The sequence below is a fragment of the Pomacea canaliculata genome, linkage group LG3 (assembly GCF_003073045.1).
Source record: "Pomacea canaliculata isolate SZHN2017 linkage group LG3, ASM307304v1, whole genome shotgun sequence".
NCBI lineage: Eukaryota > Metazoa > Mollusca > Gastropoda > Architaenioglossa > Ampullariidae > Pomacea > Pomacea canaliculata.
The window spans coordinates 7,214,093-7,232,785 of NC_037592.1; the positions used below are offsets into that span (position 1 = coordinate 7,214,093).

General features: G+C 43.3%; 1 protein-coding gene across 1 annotated transcript in view; it reads right to left on the minus strand.

Annotated features, from left to right (window-relative positions):
• The window catches only part of LOC112560086, a 62,992-nt gene extending 47,256 nt beyond the window's left edge, over window positions 1-15,736 (minus strand). Inside the window, exon 1 of the mRNA XM_025231658.1 lies at window positions 15,259-15,736. The gene's annotated coding sequence lies outside the window, so the exon portion shown is untranslated. The remainder of the gene's footprint in view (window positions 1-15,258) is intronic.
• Between the last annotated feature and the right edge of the window lie 2,957 nt (window positions 15,737-18,693).

Below are 18,693 nucleotides of genomic sequence, written 5' to 3' on the forward strand. Positions count from 1 at the left end.
TTGTTGCTCTGTTCTAAGCCTCTTACACTCTCCAAAACACTCCCACGTTTTTGTGAGCTTGCACGTGCAAAATGTTTTGCTGGGTCAGACTGCATGTGAGGTCTTGAAAGTAAGTCTTAAGTCGCAGGTTTCTGTCAGATTAAGTCGATGTTTAGTCTGAATAGTCGGCTCCCTTCTTCAGCCCGAAGACTTTTTTTAAGTCCTCACGTGCACACTATCCAAAGGAGATTTCTGGAAGTTAAGCAAAAGTAATAAAAAAAAAAAAAAAAAAAAAAAACATAATAAAAAAAGATTTAAGTCAAATTCGACTTAAGATCTCACATGCAACGAGGCCCATAACCGCTGGATGTGGTATTAGTGTTGTTTCTGCTGGCGGATGGTGTTGTAGTCTCGGATGTATTGATGGTGTCTGTAGTGTTAGTGATGTTTCTGTCCAAACTCTTTCTTTACTCCCCTCGTTGAGAACTTTTGATGCTGTTTCTGTTGCCTATTACATTACAGTATGTCGGCTAGCATAACAAAACACATTATTTTTAAAAAGAAATCTTTGCAAAGTTCACCTTAGAGGCTAAACTCTAGCTCGGCGATCCAATGGCTTACACAGAAATTTATTGAAACTTGTCTTCAAAAGCTTCCTCAAAACACAATCATGTCCAGCGACTCCATCTACACCTGCATAGTTACATTAACCGCGTTTAGCCAGAACGAGGGTATGGCGATCTCAGCTCGACAGAACTAAGCTGAGCAAACAGCTCTCCCCCGCTCCACACCTTCACTCCATGCGGAAGACGGGAGCAAAATCATTTCTCTTTAGCTTCCTCCCCTTCTGCCAAGATCAATACGCGCATCGCTTCGGAAAAATATTATTTTGGGGACAATTAATTTACTAGCCTCGCCGCCAGTGTGTTTCTAATGAATTTTATGAATGGTTATGTCAAAAACGCTTGGCCGTCCAAGATAGATGTTTTCTCAGTGCAACAAAAGTCGTTATTGAGAGACTGAGATCGTTAGTTTTGCTGGATTTCCATGTCAATAAGCGTCTGATCTTCGGGTTTTTTAAATACTTCTTGGGTATCTTCTTTTGCCTGTTGGTTCTACAATATTTCCACATAAATCAGCCCTAAACATGGCATAGAGCTTTAATCTTTGCATTTGGATGCTTGTTTTCAATCTCCCATCAAGAGTTTAGTGAATGTCCATGTGAAGATTTGGTTTCCGAAGGAAGGGAGGAGTTCAAAACGTTTGCAAAATGTGAGAACCTTTCAACTATTTCTCTGCTGCCAGCTCCATGATCATGAGGAAGACATACGACAGACCAAGGGAAACCCCGTGATGGTCATAATCCTGAGATTTCTCTCTAGCGGCAAATTTTCTGCTGATGGCAAGCCATAAAAATATGAAATTATAAGCAATATTGCGAAATATAAAGAAGAAAATATTTCTTTAATGGCCGAGCGCAAAAAAGCAGGAGGACATAATATGATTTAATCTGAAGAACGTATCGATGTTTGCGTCTTTCATCCGGGCTTTTAAATGGATTGATCATGCTTTGTTGGCTGTTCTGCGAGTGCCTGTGGCACAAATGAATCTCCTGGAAATGACTGAACACATTACCTTAACAGATCCTGACCTTTACCCTAGGTCACCATCGCTTGAAGGAGGCAGGTTGCAAGATGGAGAACATGTGCAAGTCTCTGACCGGCCCGCCCGCTGGCCGCCCACCAGTGAGTTAACTATATTAGTCCGGCCCTCTAGAACCATCCCAGTTTCTCATCCGGCCCCTTGGGAAAATTAATTGCCCACCCCTGCTCTAGAGTATAATACAAATGAGAACTACTCACTCTTCGAGGCCAGAGAATGTAGAACAAACAAGATTAAAATTCTTCTTAGAGAGCGAGATTGTCCCGTCTGGTGACCTTTCCTAAACAAAATATCTGGAGCTCCATCTGAAGAGTCCTGAAGCAGCCATCCCCACCTCCACTTTGCAGGTGAGAAAAGCATCGATACAAAAAAAAAAAAAATCTGAAAATTTGGTCCATCGTGGGTTGAAATTCTGCGGAAATCACCCAGAAAGAACATTATTGGCAAGAGTGTCAATGATAGACTGATAACACCCAACGATAAAGGTTATCTGCGAAACTGATATTTAGTTTTGTCGGCTGGACGATGATTGGCAGCTGATTTTTATGAGGCCATCAAAAGGGTTTTTATGATATCATTGTCATTGTTTACCTGTCATTCAGCCAAGTATGCTGTTCTTGAAAAAGGATCTTTCAGTTTCATTTTTCAGGCAATGAAATTTTGCATTAGTGAAAAACATAAAACTTTGTTTAAAACATTTCTTGTATGTAAGACACACATGGCTAACTCTTTTTGCGATATGGAGTGCTAGTCATAGCAGAGAAGTGTGAAGGGTGAGAAGTGTGAGGAGGGGAAGGAAAGTGAAGAGGGCAAAAAATGTGAGGCGGATGAGGAAAGGGAGGAGGCGAGTGTCGTGTGGTAGACGGGATGTAAAATTCTCCAACATTTAAAGTCTAGATTGAAATTGCCAGACGGGTCTACAGCCAGAAACCACTTAAGTAATTAGAAGGGATTTGTTTACCGACTGGTAGAGAAGTATTTTGTCAGATAGAAGGCCTGAAATGATCATCGAAAGGTAAGCGTGAGTAGATGGTGAGACCGGCGTCAGGTGTGCACGTGGTTCAGGTCAAAGTCCCGGGGACGACGGGAAGGACAGAAAACATCCGAGGACTCAAATACCTGGCCGGCGGGACCTACCATGGACGGCAGAAGAAGATCCCGTTCTCAGAGAAGATGTTAGTCTCTTGTTCGCAAAGAGCAGGGATGGGGGCTCGTAAGTGGTATGGCAGGACTTTAAGTGACTGATGTTTGAGCTCTGGAACGTTCCCATGCAGTGGCAAGACATCATAACTGTCACCTACTCGCCCTGATTCCTGGGGCCAATGTCTCGCGAAAGTCCGGAAATTGTGAGAAAAATGAGGAATATGAGTTGTATATTCATGAGAGCTAACCTCATTTCTTACTCTCCTGTGAATTCAGACAGTAACAAATCAGAAAGCGTTTTTCCAGAGCACGAATTATACCGCAGGCAAGACTTAATTAGTGGTTGGCAATTTACCCCAGAGTTTCAGAGGCGTTTTGTTTGATACCCTTGTAAATGGCTTTGTAATATCCAAAATACCCCAGGTGAAGATAAATTGTACATAGCCGGGGTCACGTGCACTGAAGGTACTCTAGGAAAGTGCTTTGAAGCGAGTCTGGCGCACGCGCAGTCCCACAGGCAAGAATTGGGCAAGTGGGCAATAAATTTGCTACGGCTCGGAACTAGCGCCAGTGAGAGACGGGCAAGGGGTCACAAATGCGTCTGATGCACTTCCAAGTTCAGGCCGTTTTCAGCACAATCCATCGTGACAGCGGCCATAGAGGACTTGGTGACTCGATCAATTTGCAGATAACAGAGAATCGTAAACTAACGGACACAAATCTTGTGACAGGCCAGTGCTTTTATATTTTGTTTTCCCTCCATCTCTCTTTCTCTATCCTCTCTCCCGTTCTTCTGTGTGTGTGAGCGTTTGCACGCGTTGCCTTTCCCCATCTCTGCCTCCAACCCCCACTCTTCTTTCGTTCATTAACACAATAACTCATTTCTGCCCTCTTGATTCCCAGGTTATAGACAGAGAGCGGAACGATTCATTGACCCCACTGACCCCACTGTCATCATTGGGCCATTGCTTTAATTTTTTCTCTCTAAACACATAACATCGTGCATTAGCCTCTTCGTTTGTCAGTCTTCTGATTTAATTGCACCCAAGACACCACACACCAGGTACACCTTTGTGGCTAAAGTTGTAAGACTAATTTCCCACGATGAGGTAAACGTCTTTTGTTCAATTCTACAAAAAACACTTTCTAGGATATCAATACCATCATTGCCCTCGGTTATTTTATATCACAGTGAGTCGTATAAAAGAACGTAGGTAAACAAGAAGATAGGATGAGATGATGACAAAATAAATTTGGTTTTAGTGGCACTGAATACAGAAGAAGCCTCGAAAGAAACTTGTACGTGCGACTTCAGAGATAGAACATAATGTTTACGAAGGATTGGTCTGTTGATGAACCACTTAAAGTCAGCAACCAGAGGAAAACAATTTCACACGCAGCCACAGAAAGGAGTCAGACTGGTTTGATCACAGGCAAAGTTGACCAAATCTTGTTGACCAAACGTCTGAGCTAAGCTGACTCCTCAATTTGTGAGGGCAAGGCGACAGTACCGGAGACTAATGACAGAGAAAAGAGATTTAGAAGATTCAGAGTGCTTGACAAAGAAATTCAATAATCCAAAACTGTTTTGAGAATAAATGAAGTCCTGTCTGAGTAAAAGTGAATAAACATCTATTTGGTGCGAGAATTGCAGAAGATGAATGGATAAGTCAATTTGGGGACGTTTTCAGGCTGATGACTTTCTTACTTTTGAAGTAGATTACATAGGTTTTGACAACCTTCCTGGAATAGATGAGCTTAGCGAGACCATTAGAAAAAGAGAGATAAAGCAGTACGAAAACTGTAAGCCTGGCACATATAACTTGCTGGCAGGCAGGAATGATGATGTTAACCGAGGAACAGATAGTAATTTTTAAACTAAATATTTTAATTCAATATTTGCTAGCTGGCAATGCCCGGATATGTTGAATAAAGGTAAATTGTCCCATTTATAATGGCGACCAAAAGAAGAATGTTCCAGTAACTACAGTTGTGTGTGTTTGGAAAATGTTTTGCATTACTATTCAATACAAGGCTTTAACATTGAGATTATTATTGGCTTAAAGAACGCAAAGTTTACTAAAAACCCCACGTGGGTTTCATTTAAGTTATTCAACAAAGGAATAATATATTTTCCTTACATACTGTTATTTTAAAATATTTCAATAAAACTGCTAAATTCTGTGACTGTTTTGTAGACTGAAAAAGGCTTATGATTCTGCTCAGCACACAACGTTGTTGACACAATTAATTCTGAAACATCCGCCAATTTATTAAAGCAAAATATCGATGTATGATTCGTTAAAAGCTTGCATTCGAATGAACAGAAAGCTCTCAGATTTTTTCCAATACACTCACAGTCTGACAAGGGTGTTTAGCTAGCCCGACATTATTTTCACTTATTTGAACGAAATAGCTGAGAAAATATCTCCCGGGGGCAAAAATGGTTCAGCTGTATCCCGATCTGATGGAACTGTTCATCCTTATGTTTGCAGATGATTTAATTTTATTATCAAGTACACCGACGGGTCTTCAAAACCCTATAAATTGCCTTGTTCATGTCATGTTAGAAGCTGGGCTAGAAATTAACTATGGTAAAAATAAAGTGGTTGTTTTTAGAAAAACTGGTTTCTTAGAACGATGGAAAAAAGGAGCTACTGGAGAAAAAAAAGTGGAGGTGGTTAGTAGCTATGTGCATCTGGGACTTCCCTTACCTACAACAATAAGTTCTTTTCAGGAAGCCGAACTGCAATTAAAGGGAAAAAAAAGATATATAGAATATAGTCAAAGCTTTGTCCAAACCCACTTTAATATTTTGCCGAAATATGAGGATATGAAGACGGGAAAAGGACACATTTTCGTTTTTTAAAAGTTTCTAAACCTACCTGTTTGCAGAGCTTGAGGCAGGGTGTATGGAGAACTCGGGTACTATCTATCCACTTCTGATTAACTGCTTCATGACAGCTATTACATTTTGGTTCCGCCATAAAAGGATCATGATGATACTTGTAACACTAATGTATACAGCAAGGTCGACGATTTATTACAAATATTTCATGAGCCAACATGGTCGATGTATCAACATCCGACATCGAACCGGAAGTGGTTTACCCTTGGCTTAGGGGTGAAGGGACACATGGATGCATAATTCTCCAAAATCGTCCACAGAGGACTAGGACAGCTGATGAGAGGTATACTCATCTGTCCTGTCATGTCTATATGTGTCCTGTCCTGCTATATGGACATTCCTTAGCCCTCAAAATTTGTTGTTCTTCTTATTCTCTTAATGTATATTTTATGTTGCTGTAGAAAAAAACCATAGATTTACTGAAGTTTTCGGTTGTCCTGGCGGGCATAATCCAATGACTTACATGGCCCGCGGGCAGGACCTTTCCCACCCTGGCCTCATGGTCTTACAAATGTAAGCTGCTTCCCACACACGGTCGTTGCTCGTGCAGGACATCTCGTGCACAGACAGGCCTGCACGTGTGCGCCAGATAACTGTCACGCAGACAAATCGCCAGGAAAATTCCATCAGGACAACTCTCCTCCAATCAAATGACAGTTACATAAAACAAATCGTACCTGGTGCTCCGTGAGTGTTATATTAATATAATAAAATCTTATTAGCTTGTTTCCATTACACACAGCACATAAATCCATTACATGATGCACTCGAACTCACCCACTTACTCACCAGCTCACTGCAACCCCGAGAGTGCTGGCTGGCTGGCTGGCTGACATCTCAAGTCATCGAGGTGTCTCAGTGTTCACTGGTAACTTCTATTTAGAAGCTTATATTTACAAATAATCAACAAGATCTCATGCTCTTTGTTCCTGAACCGGAAGTTTGCCTCGCTTCACCGTCTTAGCCAAATCTTTATCTATACAATGCTTACTATCAATGGCTCCCACCTTCTTTAATTTAAGGTGTTGACACAAATATTGAGATATAACCTACATGGCAAACAGCAAAATTCAGAATTGATATTCAGCTGTCGGGTGTGACAGGCACCCGCGGCCTACTTCCAGGATGTTGCAAGTCCTGGTGGCGCGCGCTTCAATTATCCACGTTTGGCGGCCCTGATGATAACAACCTTGCCATTTATTTTGTAGCTGTGTGCTTCTTGCTTTTGGGCGAGTTTTTGTTTTTTTGGTCACATTTATTGACATTTACTTGCATATCCTCTTTCATCTTTTTTTTATCGTGATGACGTTGGCATAATCGTCGTCAGGATCAAGCAGCTGCCGCTGCAGGCCATCTTGCACGTGAAGTTGTCAATGTGAGTATCTTCAAAAGACATCTTGACATTTATCATACTGACAACGGCAAAGTAGTTTACATGAGCATTACAAATACATGTATAGCGAATGATATGATTTATGATATGATATGATATGATATGATATGATATGATTTAATAGTCTTGTCTATAACCTGTGTCCGTCCCTCGATTTCTTAAGGATCTCTAGCCTGATATTCAGACTTACCAGCTTAATGACATTTTTTCACCTTTTTTTCTTGATTTCTTCATATATTTAACAGTTTTTTTGTGCCTGGAGCAGACCTGATCGGTAAACATCAGTCGCCTAAAACATTTCCCAAAACACAATTAGGTTTCTGTAGATGGGAAATCTTTCCGTTAATTATAGGGAGTTTCCATGCAATAGGTCCTTGAAGCGTTTACACAATTTGTATCCTTGAGTTACATGGTTACTATGGTTACTGTGTGTTTTTGCTCTATTTTTGCCTGCTGCTCGATTACCTGTACACAATGGCCGACATTTCACAGTCTCCACCATCCTAATCCTCTTTCTTAGGATTTACAATCGTGGTGAGGATGTCAGTGGTTGTGGAAGCAAAAATTACAGAAAAAGGAAATGAAATCCATTTGTAGGAGAGCATCTCCTGGTCATCAGATTAGTACGCCAGCTGGTTGCTGACTAAGTTTTCTTTTTTAGTTTGTGATAGTTTAACTTATTTCTTGCTGCTGATGGCATTTTTTTTTTCTTCCCACCCACCACCACCCCGGGTCAGTTCTCAGTTACTCTCACGTTTGTGGAATGTCCGACCTGTGGCCATGTTCACCGCTAGTCACTAGATGAATGGCTAAAGTGCTTATAAAATATTGCCAGCTTAGCTGACTGCTAGGCATTAAGCATTCAGCTAGCAGCTTGTAATGGACTCTGGTTCCAGAGGATCTCATGGCCCATCTGTCGGCATAAACAACTGTCTGTCCGTTCTTCGGAGTTGTGCGGGTGTTTCTTGGAAGCTGCCACATTTTCTCTCTCAATCAATCCCACACACACACACAAACTCTCTCTCTCTCACAGATTGTTATCCTTTCCCAGCAGCAAAGGAAACAAAACCCAGAGTGGATTCAGCCTGCTCCTTACGGGTGGGCAGAAAGTAGCCAGAAAGCTTTATTTGCGATGCTTATAACAGAAGCGAGGGTGTGTGCTCGGCGCGTAATTCTCAAATATTAGCAGTGATTTGCCTCAGCACAATGGGGGGACATCCCCCTGCCTCCCTGATCTATGGCCTGGAATCGAATGAACTGACCCTTTCCAGAACAAACAGCTGCCGGCCCCAGCTGACAAGGATGCTAAGGAAGCTGGAGGGTCGTCTGGTTAGTGCCACCGCCGTGTGGGCTGCTACCTGGGATGGAGAGGGAGGTGGCAGAAGCTAAAAAAGAGGATAGGGAGTGTAGTTGATGATTTTGCAAGCTTGTATATATATATGCAAGCGCACGAGAGAGGATATTTGTGTGTGTGTGTGTGTGTGTGTGAAAGAGAGCCATCAAGCCAGCAAACAAAAGGATTGTAAGAGGAGGAGACCTGCACATCCACATTCTCCCCAAAATCATTCTAAAGGATTTACACACACCGACATCATACATCCATACACAACAATAACTTACAATAAATAGTCATCGATCCTGTACTCAAATAATCGCACATGATCGTGTGGATGTCGACACAATGTACAACGAGGGTTTCACTCACATCAATAACAGCAACATTAAATGAATTGCGAGAAATAATTACAAAGATGTAAAGATGATTTGCCTTGTATATTTTGTTGATATGGTATTTATGATGGACTGGGATCAAAGTTACCAGAGCCAGGGGGTTGTCAAGCGGACTGTTTGCACGCCCAAAGGCCGACAACTTTCTCTGAGCGATACCACGAGTTATGGTTTAATATTGCGCGGCCATAATGTTCCTGCCTCCGGCACAAGTCAGAGAAAGATTTACCACGAGCGGACCCGACATTTGTCACCCACGCCAACGCATCAGCCACTACATTCATAAACCAGCAGGCTGACCTTTACTAGGAGTTTGTGTGTGCGTGAGAGCGAGAGAGAGAGAGAAGGTTTTATCACGTGACGAACAGTAAAAAAGAAACAGAAGACAACGAACAAAAAAAAAATATTAACAAACAAACAAAAACAATGTAAGAGAGGAAATATTTAGATGCATGGATTCCCCTATCCTAGCCCACGCATCCTACTGTAGATGTACATCAGTGATGTCACGGCCAATATGGCAGGCGCACGTGACCATATTTTTCGTTCTTAGACTTCTCCCATAATGCACCATCTCTGTTCAATCCTATTCCCGACCCCTAGCCAGCTGCTGCTCTGGGAGTAGACGCTGGGCCCGCATGTGACGTCACAAATCAAACTGAAATAAATGATCCGTGACGTCACTACATGTTTCTAGCGATCGCCCCACGCCTGCACCACTGCAGCAGCAGTACCCTTCGGCGCTCAACAGTCAATCTTCGCGTGCAGTATTTTTGGACTTTCGCTAAAGTTAATAAAGTAAAAGGTGTCACTTGCTGTAAAAAGAAAAATCTCTTGTGGAAATGGGGATGGAGAATGTAGCACCTCGTAAAAACTGAACCCTCCCCTCCCACAGCCACCACCTCTCTCTGTGTCAGTGTTCCTCCCTCCTCTTCAATTTTTCTCTTCCCAAAAAGGCCAGAATGTCAGCAAAGCCATTTCCTTCAGCCTCTTAAAGGTGCTCGCCATGACCTTCTCAGCCGCTGCAACCGTTATGGTTGTCACTGTCACTCATCACCAGCCTCCATCTCCGCCATTTTGTGCAAGCCGAGCGCTTATTGAGATGAATGGCGTCATTGCACGAACATAACTCCGAAAGGCCGTGTCTTCAGACAGGTATAGCACTCCTGTGAGACCCTGCCTGGCGATTGCAAGCCCTCAATATGGCGATCAGTGTCACGTGTGACAAAAGCCGTGTGCTGACTGCAAGCTTTGTCTAGCAGCCCTCGTGACGGGACAAATACTAGAGGCAGGTTTGAGCAAGTTTGGCAAAGGTTTTATATAATAATAATAATAATAATAATAATAAAAATAAAAACAACATGTGGTTTCTGTAGCGAACACTCACGCGTGTCAAGGGGCATGCCGTTATATAACTGTCATGTTAAATTTGATCAAAACTTCATCTAAATATTCCCCGTTACAAACGATATTCAATGGGTGTTTCGTTTTCGACACGAAAGGTCATTCTTTCTGCGTCAGAGACATTACTATTAGTATTTTATTATTAATAATTATAGATCACAATCAATCGTCATCATCTTTTTCTCAGAGGATTTCTTAACCATGGACATCTCTTTGAAACACGTGGCAATGTCAATCAGTGGGTGAGTTCATGTTTTCGCCTTGAACGTCAGATATCAGGTGAGAATACCAGGAGAAGTAACATCTTTCCCGTGTCTGTCAGTTCCAGCGTCAAATTGTAAGTCTGGGGAGTTGGGGGGAACCCACTATTGTCCGACCATCCATCCAGCCATGACACAAAGGCTGGTCTGGCTGCATAGTTCCTCACGTGACCATGCGTAGTCATCTCTAGAGATGAGACATTTCAGACGAGGGTCTCTTCCTCCTCCTCCCTCTCACATCTTCCCTCCCATCATGACCTCCAGGGGGAACAACTCGCTTCCGGCTGTAGGCTGTTGCACATTTCAGACCCAAGCACAACAGGTACGCCATCTAGTAACTGTTAATCGAGTTAGACCGGCGTCTCGGTCTGAAAGACAGTCAGACATACGCATTTCCGCCACACACCGCGCAAGAGAGGTGCACCAGGGAGACAATTCACGACCCATGACGTCACTACCGCTGCAGCGAGGTCGTCTGCGGTTATTTATAGCTCGAGTAAAAGCGCTCTGAGCGGCTGTTAGTTTTGGCCCTGTGCTTCTTGAATACCAACCAAGAAAGATTAAATAAAATATTTCGACGAAGCATCATTAATTTAGATAGATTCACAAAGAAACAAATAAAAAGTGATTTCTTGGATCAGCTGATGGTATTAGGAGAAGAATGCAGAGATATGAAGATAATAAGGTTTACATTTCGTTGCTAGGTAACCCACAGTCCTCAATGAGACAAAATAGATACATTATTCCTCACAAGGAAGTACACATAAAAGCTCGGATCTTGTTATCACATTTCTCTTCGTTTCCTTCCAAGGACGAGTCCGCCTCCGCTCGGAGGGAACAAATAAAATCGATCGCCATTTTTGATGACTTCTTTTATGAAGGAATAGAAAGGCGGTCACTTTAATCATCTCCATGGCAATCATCCTTGCTTTTCATGCTAATATTCCTGAGATCTGTAACGATAATGCCTGCACGGCGGAACATTATGGTCTAACAAGCCATCATTGCTTCAAACGAAAGCCAGGACAAGGGGGTGGCGCATCTCACTGCTGGCTATTTACCCCCTGCCCGCCCGTCTTGTTGTTCTGGAAAGGACACAGCCCTTTGCAATCTCCAGTTGGCCGTAATTAACCACCCGGTTTCCCGCTGATTGGCGTTCCTTTTTTCCCCCAAGGCCGAGGATGCTGGATTTCAGTCTACCAGGAGACCTGGGTTTTATGTGCTCTTAGTTTATTGGCTTTTAACTTCAAAGAACACGGGGTCTGATTCCAGCGGCGGAAGGAATTCTGTTGGCGGTGGTCTTGGCGCGTGACAAGAGTTAAAGAGCAGAGCGCGCACATGGCGGAGCAGCGAAGGGTGTGTGTGTGTTGGAAGGGGGAGCTGGTCACGTGTGGGTGCCATCCAGAGGATGCAGAGTTCCCGAAGGGTCGGACGACGGACTTGAGGGCAAGGAGCGGGTCATGGCGAGGTCAGGAAGGACAGAATCGGTGCTTTGACACCGTGTCAGCAAAGGAGGCTATGATCATGGAAAAGCCAATCTTGCTGACTACAATCACTTGTTGAGAAAACAAACAGCGTGTCCAAGACGAAATTTAAATATTTAGGACATGGAGTAATCACAGTCCAGCAAGGTCTGTTTTTTTTTTTTATTTGCACTTGGGAAGTAGAGTTGAGGCTACTCGCAGTAGTGGTGTACAGAGTTAGAGCTGTAAAACTGTTCACATCTGCGGAGGTAACAGCTCATGGTCCATGGTGTGGCGGCCATTGTAGAAATAGTCGCTCGTGCCTAGATTTTACCTCAGCTTGTCACAATATCCTTCCTCTGTCAGTCTCCAACACGTTACAGCTATGTGTGATGCACTCAGAGGAGTACTGGCCAGGAGAGATAATCTCCTTGACGACGACAGGAAGATTGCAAGACCAATCAGTCACTGATGCAATCAGAAAAAGCGACAATGGAGGGCGAAACAAATGGGCAGCGCCGAAATAAAACAAATTCCGTCCCCAGACCCCACTACCCCACCGGAAATTGCGCACAAGGTTTTATTTGCCTACTACACCGAGGGTAACTGGATGTCAGGCACTTGAAAGTGATTTGGCGTTCGATTTTTAAGTCTGACTACAGTCACATTCCGCAACACGGTGAACTACTTTTTTGACAACTGACATCTCTCTAACGCCTTATCATCCATTGAATCCCCTTACATAGTCCTCTTATATCCTTTCCCCTCCAACCCGATGTCACGTGTTAGACCTTCCAGTGCTGGCACCGTGCCAGTCGCGCCTGAAAGGAGGATGCTGTTAACACGTTTCCGCAAGACCTGCAATTATATAAATTTCACAAACATCTATATTTCTCCTTCCGTTTCCACTACTGGGCCACTTTTTCAGTCGGTTCTCGGCCGCGGGTATTGATTGGATAAAACTGGTCACGAAGCGCGGATGAAAATTTTTACATATAAAAGTTATGGATTCCATGTATTGTAGAAATCGCCTGTCATTGAAGGATCCAAACATATTTCTTTCTCTCTCTCTTTCTCTCTTGCTCTCTTTCTCTTTACGCGCTCACACACACACACGCACACAAGCGTGAACTCCTCATCTTACAACTGATGCAGGAAGTTGCATGCCATTGGGTTTCTAAAACAAAAAGTCTAAAATAAGAACCAAACGTGGGCGATGGAACGTCAGAATCACACGTTCCGCCTTCATGATGCAGAAGAGAGGACTGTCAAATGCCAGGATGCATTAGGCTATCATTAGTAACCGCCGACAGGACACGGCGAGAAACGCAGGCCTACGGACCTCCTGCTCCACAAGCTCGGGACTCGAGGTTCTCACTGGCTGCCAGATCCAATGTTGTGGTGTATCCACAATAATCAGCAGTCATGTCAACAACGAATTTCAATACTGACTTTAAAAACCAATCTATAAAACTGCACTTGAAATCAGGAAATGGGTTTTATAGTTGAACGAGTTCTTCATAAAACGAAAAAAAAGACCATCTTACATTATTGGTCAAGGAACATGAAGTTTCGGCAATAAGCTATGTTTTATTTATTATTTATTATATTTATTTATATAATATACTCATATAACACGCATGCGCACTTTAATAGTTTCTAGCAATGACTTACTCCGACCTACAATCAGTTAAAGGTGATGCTGTGTGAATGTCTCAGGCTGGTAAGTGTGGACTTTTGAAAAAGGTGGAAAAGGAAGTGAGGTGTGGAGTATCGCCTTGTAGAGTAATACGTTCTTGCCGAAATCAGTTTCGTGCCTTGCTCGGTTCGATATTTCTCTATCCACCCCTTCTTCCTCCATCCCCCGGCCTGCTACCCCTTCCCCTGTCCGCCATCATCTCCCCGGCCGTTTACTGAAAACCGCTCACGTGCCCACGTGCAATTGCAGCTGTCATGGGCTCGAAGAAATGTGCGATCTTATTAGCAGACCATGAAAAAAGCAAGCATGTGAAATTGGGAAGAGGCAAAACACTGGTTGTCCTCCCAGCACAGGAAGGACCTGGCTGACTTGTCGCGAGGTGGCAAATGGAGATTTCATGTAATGTTAACACTGTGTTGTAAAACTGAGAGAAAATGTAATTAATAAGGAACAAATTATACCCACTGGTGGCTGCTATTATAGTGGTAACGGACACCACGGTGTTTAAACAGAATTATTGGGGTTAAAAGGTTAAAGTCTTCTGGGTAACTTATTACAGATATTTGATATCACTTTAGTTGAAGAATTAGGGAGGTTTTGTAAGATTTTTTGTTATTTGCTATTCTCTTAGTTTCGTGGTTATCGAGATTTTTTTTTTTCTTTTTTGCTGAGCCATCTTCTGGGTTTCTTCCCCAGCGAGGGATGATGGAGATTGTTTGTCTCTTGGTTAGCAAGAGAATCGCTCGCACACCCTTTTATTGATATGGGTATAAAGAAAAATGTAATGCAAGTTTACAGCATGGATTAGTATTACGAGCAATACACTCAGAGGAAGGGAAACGTAACTCTTGCACCAGGGAATCCCTTGCATGAGTTACGTCCCCATTTTTAAAGTGAATGAGCAATACGTTAGTACACACGAATGTGGTCAGAATGTACATCTGTGATGGTGTTGTACATCAAAACAAATCGCCACTGAATGTCTCTTGGGCTAAAAATAACCACACCGAGGGTGTTCACCGACAGATTCACTTCACAATTGTTTTTCTATTTTTACAGGGAAGAGGTAGGAGGGGTGAGGTGGTAGAACAAACCAGACGAAGCAAAACTCAGAAAAACTCCCTTTAAAGCAATCAAGTGAGTGTTATTTCCCTTTACTCTAACTCATTTTACTGCTGACCTTTCCTCCACAGTTTCGCGACCGTTAGAATTCTCTTTTTTTTTACTCTCTCCCTCTCTCCCTTTTTCTCTCTGATCAATTCTATGGAACATGAATTAGCTTCGCCATGACACCACCAGTTATTTTTTGGTGGATTGTTTGTGTTTATTTATTTTTTTCTCCAAGAGCACCAAGAGAGATCTTCACCTTTCAGAACCAGCTTCTGTTCAGTCTCGCGAGGTAACGCGTGATAGACACAGAGCACGTCAATGTTGACAAACAAGAAAAAAACTGTTTGTCTGAGAAGCAACAAAAACACTTCGTTTGACTTGTTTTGGATGAACAAAAAGCCATCTTCTCGATAAACTGAGATTTTCTGGGTGGACATACAAATTTTTAAAAATATTGTATCATAGCAACAGGCTCCGAAGCTTGAACGAGAGAACAACAAGCGCCTTACCTGGATCTCTCTTGCGATGTCCTTCTTTGGCGACAACCGAAGACTCACATTCTGTTTTTCTTTTATCCAGGCAGTTTGTTCAGAAACATCCCCCTCTTGACGTCATCAATACACTTTTTTTAACGGCCCGAAACTGACCAACGTTTTTGTTTTGTGGAAGATGAAGAGCTACTGGCTGGATCGCAAATAAATAAACAAAGGACCGAGGTAGGTGCTTCGGCAGACTCCTGGCCCGGGGCGATCTTCGGTGTTCCGGTCTGAAAGCGAGAGAGACGTCTGCTGCTTTGTCTTTCCCTCTCTTTTCCTCCCTTTTCTGTGCAGCCGACTGTCAGCGAGTGGAGGTGTTGCTGCTGACTGTGTGCCAATGCAAGTAGCGGGTCCTGATCAATCGCTATATACTAAGCTCTGCCCGCAAGATCAATAACCGCGCATCTCTTCTGTAGCCAAGGGCTGGATGGGTAAGGAGGAGTGAGGGAGAGAGGGAGGGAAGAGGCAGCAGATGCGCACGTGGCAGCGCATCCGAGGATGTTGTTGGTGCTGCGGTTGCTGTTGCGGTTGTTGATGCTGTTGCCATGTGGACTCTCTCTCTCTCCTTCTAGACCGCCGGCGCTTTGGACCGGTAAACCGCTTGTCCACAGGTAAACAGAAGGAGGGAATTCAAGACAGAAAACGTCTCAACGGGGAAGACGTGACAGGAGAAGCAGGAGAGGCTACAAAGAAGGAGGAGTCTAAGATGAAAGAAATAAAACAGTTTGGAAACAGTACAGGACGATAATGAATACAAGTCATGATGAGGAAAGAAAGACACCAAAAACGTGATGATGGTGGGATTGGGTTTTTTGTTTGTTTGTTTGTTTGTTTGTTTGTTGGTTGGTTTGGTTGGTTGGTTGGTTGGTTGGTTGGTTGGTTGGTTGGTTGGTTGGTTGGTTGGTTGGTTGGTTGGTTTGGTTGGTTGGTTGGTTGGTTGTTGGTTGGTTGGTTGTTGTTGGTTGGTTGGTTGGTTGGTTGGTTGGTTGGTTGGTTGGTTGGTGGGTTGGTTGGGTTGAGTTGGGTTGATGATTATGTGTAAGCTGGAGTGGTTTGTTTGTATGATGACTGAAATGAATACTGGATAATGATTGTGATGAAATCTAGAACAAATGGACAAGTTGGTTAAACAGCGACTCATTAGTATTGAGTGGTGAGAAACTGAGAATAACGAGCTTGCAAGTGAGAGAGACAGAGACACACACACAGAGGGTGAGAGTGAGAGCACTTTACAAACTTCAGAAGCAAAACTCAAACAGACTTGAGTAATCTACTGAGCCAGTAAACGTGGCTAGGTAATTTGTCTTTTTCCAGATTATATAATTTTCACATAAATCCGGGCGCTGGGAGGGCGCGCTGATGGGTGTGTCTGAAGTAATGGGTGAGGGTGAGTTAGCACCTTTGCCCCTCCATGCCTATATTTCCTCACTCGTGCCAGCTCCACGACAGTTCCGGGGGTAGCACCTCCAGCGCCGCAGAACTGTGCTTTGCAGGAGGTTAATCGACTGGAACCGTGAAGGAGGCTGTTAGGTTCAACGGGAAGTTTGGATATCATTCGTGTTCTGGCTCTTTTCTTGCCTTTTAATGAATTTACAAGAAACTGGACTTTGTAGGACTTCCAAAATTGTAAATTACGAACCACTCTCTGGAGGACAATAGCGAGAAGGTTTACCAAGAATTGTGGAAGATCATTCGCCATATTTTCTTTGCCGATGTCAATGAAGTGGATCCATTTGTATAGCAGCTACTGCTAAATAAACAAAATGTTTAAATAAAAGTGCTCTGACGACTGTTAAGAGGTATAAGATATATGTATTTTCCCTGGGACATTGAACAGCACTGAAGAACAGTAACAGTTACTAATGAACTAAACAAGACTGAGGTAGGAGGCTTTCAAACCCTATGAAGGTTCTCGTGTTTCGACGAAGTAGAATTGTTTTCTTTCTTGATTTCATCGTTTACTAAGTTCATCTTGCATATTTCATGTTGCAAATTTAGACCATACAATTGCCGTGTATCGATGTATGGTCTTCAATGCTTTGAGATAAAGGTCGTCTCAGCTCCATCTCTCTATCTCTCTTTCTCTCTGATGTTCGCTGGATGTCGCGCTGTCCGGACGCCAAATGTCACATAAATAAACTAGATGTTTACGCCTCCATCCAAGACCGTGTAGACAAGGCTGTCTAGATTTACGCCCGTTTCACTATCCCCAGGGCTCTACATAATCTTTCCTCTCATTCATTTTCCTTCTGCCCTTTATTCACCAATGCATTATTTATTTAAACAAAGGTAAAGAGTCCAGCAGCCTGGTGAGCAGCCAGCGTAAGACATTTTACTGTTTTAATAAGTAATATACAAGTAATTCTTTGGCATGTTGGTTGGTTGGTTGGTTGGTTTGGTTGGGTTGGGTTGGTTTGGGTTGGTTGGTTGGTTTGTTGGTTTGGGTTTGGTTGGTTTTGGTTGGTTTTGGGTTTGGGTTGGTTTGGTTTGGTTTTGGTTGGTTTTTGGTTGGTTTGGTTGGTTTGGGTTGGTTTGGGTTGGTTTGGTTGGTTTGGTTGGTTTGGTTGGTTTGGGTTGGTTGGTTGGTTTGGTTGGTTGGTTGGTTGGTTGGTTTGGGTTGGTTTGGTTGGTTTGGTTGGTTGGGGTTGGTTGGTTTGGTTGGTTGGTTGGTTTGGTTGGTTGGTTGGTTTGGTTGGTTGGGTTGGTTTTGGTTGGTTGGTTTGGTTTGGTTGGTTTGGGTTGGTTTGGTTGGTTGGTTGGTTGGTTGGGTTGGTGGTTTGGTTGGGTTGGTGGTTGGTTGGTTGGTTGGTTGGTTGGTTGGTTTGGGTTGGGTTGGTTGGTTGGATGGATGCTTTGGGTTGGTTGGTTGGTTGGTTGGTTTGGTTTTCAGCACATGATGAGCTCATAGATGACGAGTTGTAGAGTACTCAGTTCTTTTGTTCTTGCATGAATTTTAGAAGTTTTCAAAAACCCTGACTTTTGTTTTTCCCCTGAGTTACCGCTTAATTACGGGTTAGGATTAAAACCAGCCAGCCATCGTCTACAGACGTACCCCCTCTCAAGTGATTGGAACCCTCCCCCCATACACACACGACAGCAGTGACACAGTTTACACTGCAGGGCATGTCCCCGGACTCTCACAGCTGGCAACACAGAACATTTAAGCGGACAAACACAGTTCGTCAAGCAATTTCAAGTCTTCGGTTTTTTCTTCGGTTCCAGACGTCGCCCTACCCCCCTCCCTCTAATCGGTTCCTCAGCAGACGTCTCCCCCGACAAACGTCCTCGTGGAGATGGCGGTGCACGCACTTTGACGAAGGGGCAAGGTGTAAAGACTCGAGTAACGAGCAGCGACGACTTGATGATTCTGCTCTAAACACATGAAGACGTCTTAAGTGACTTTTCTTT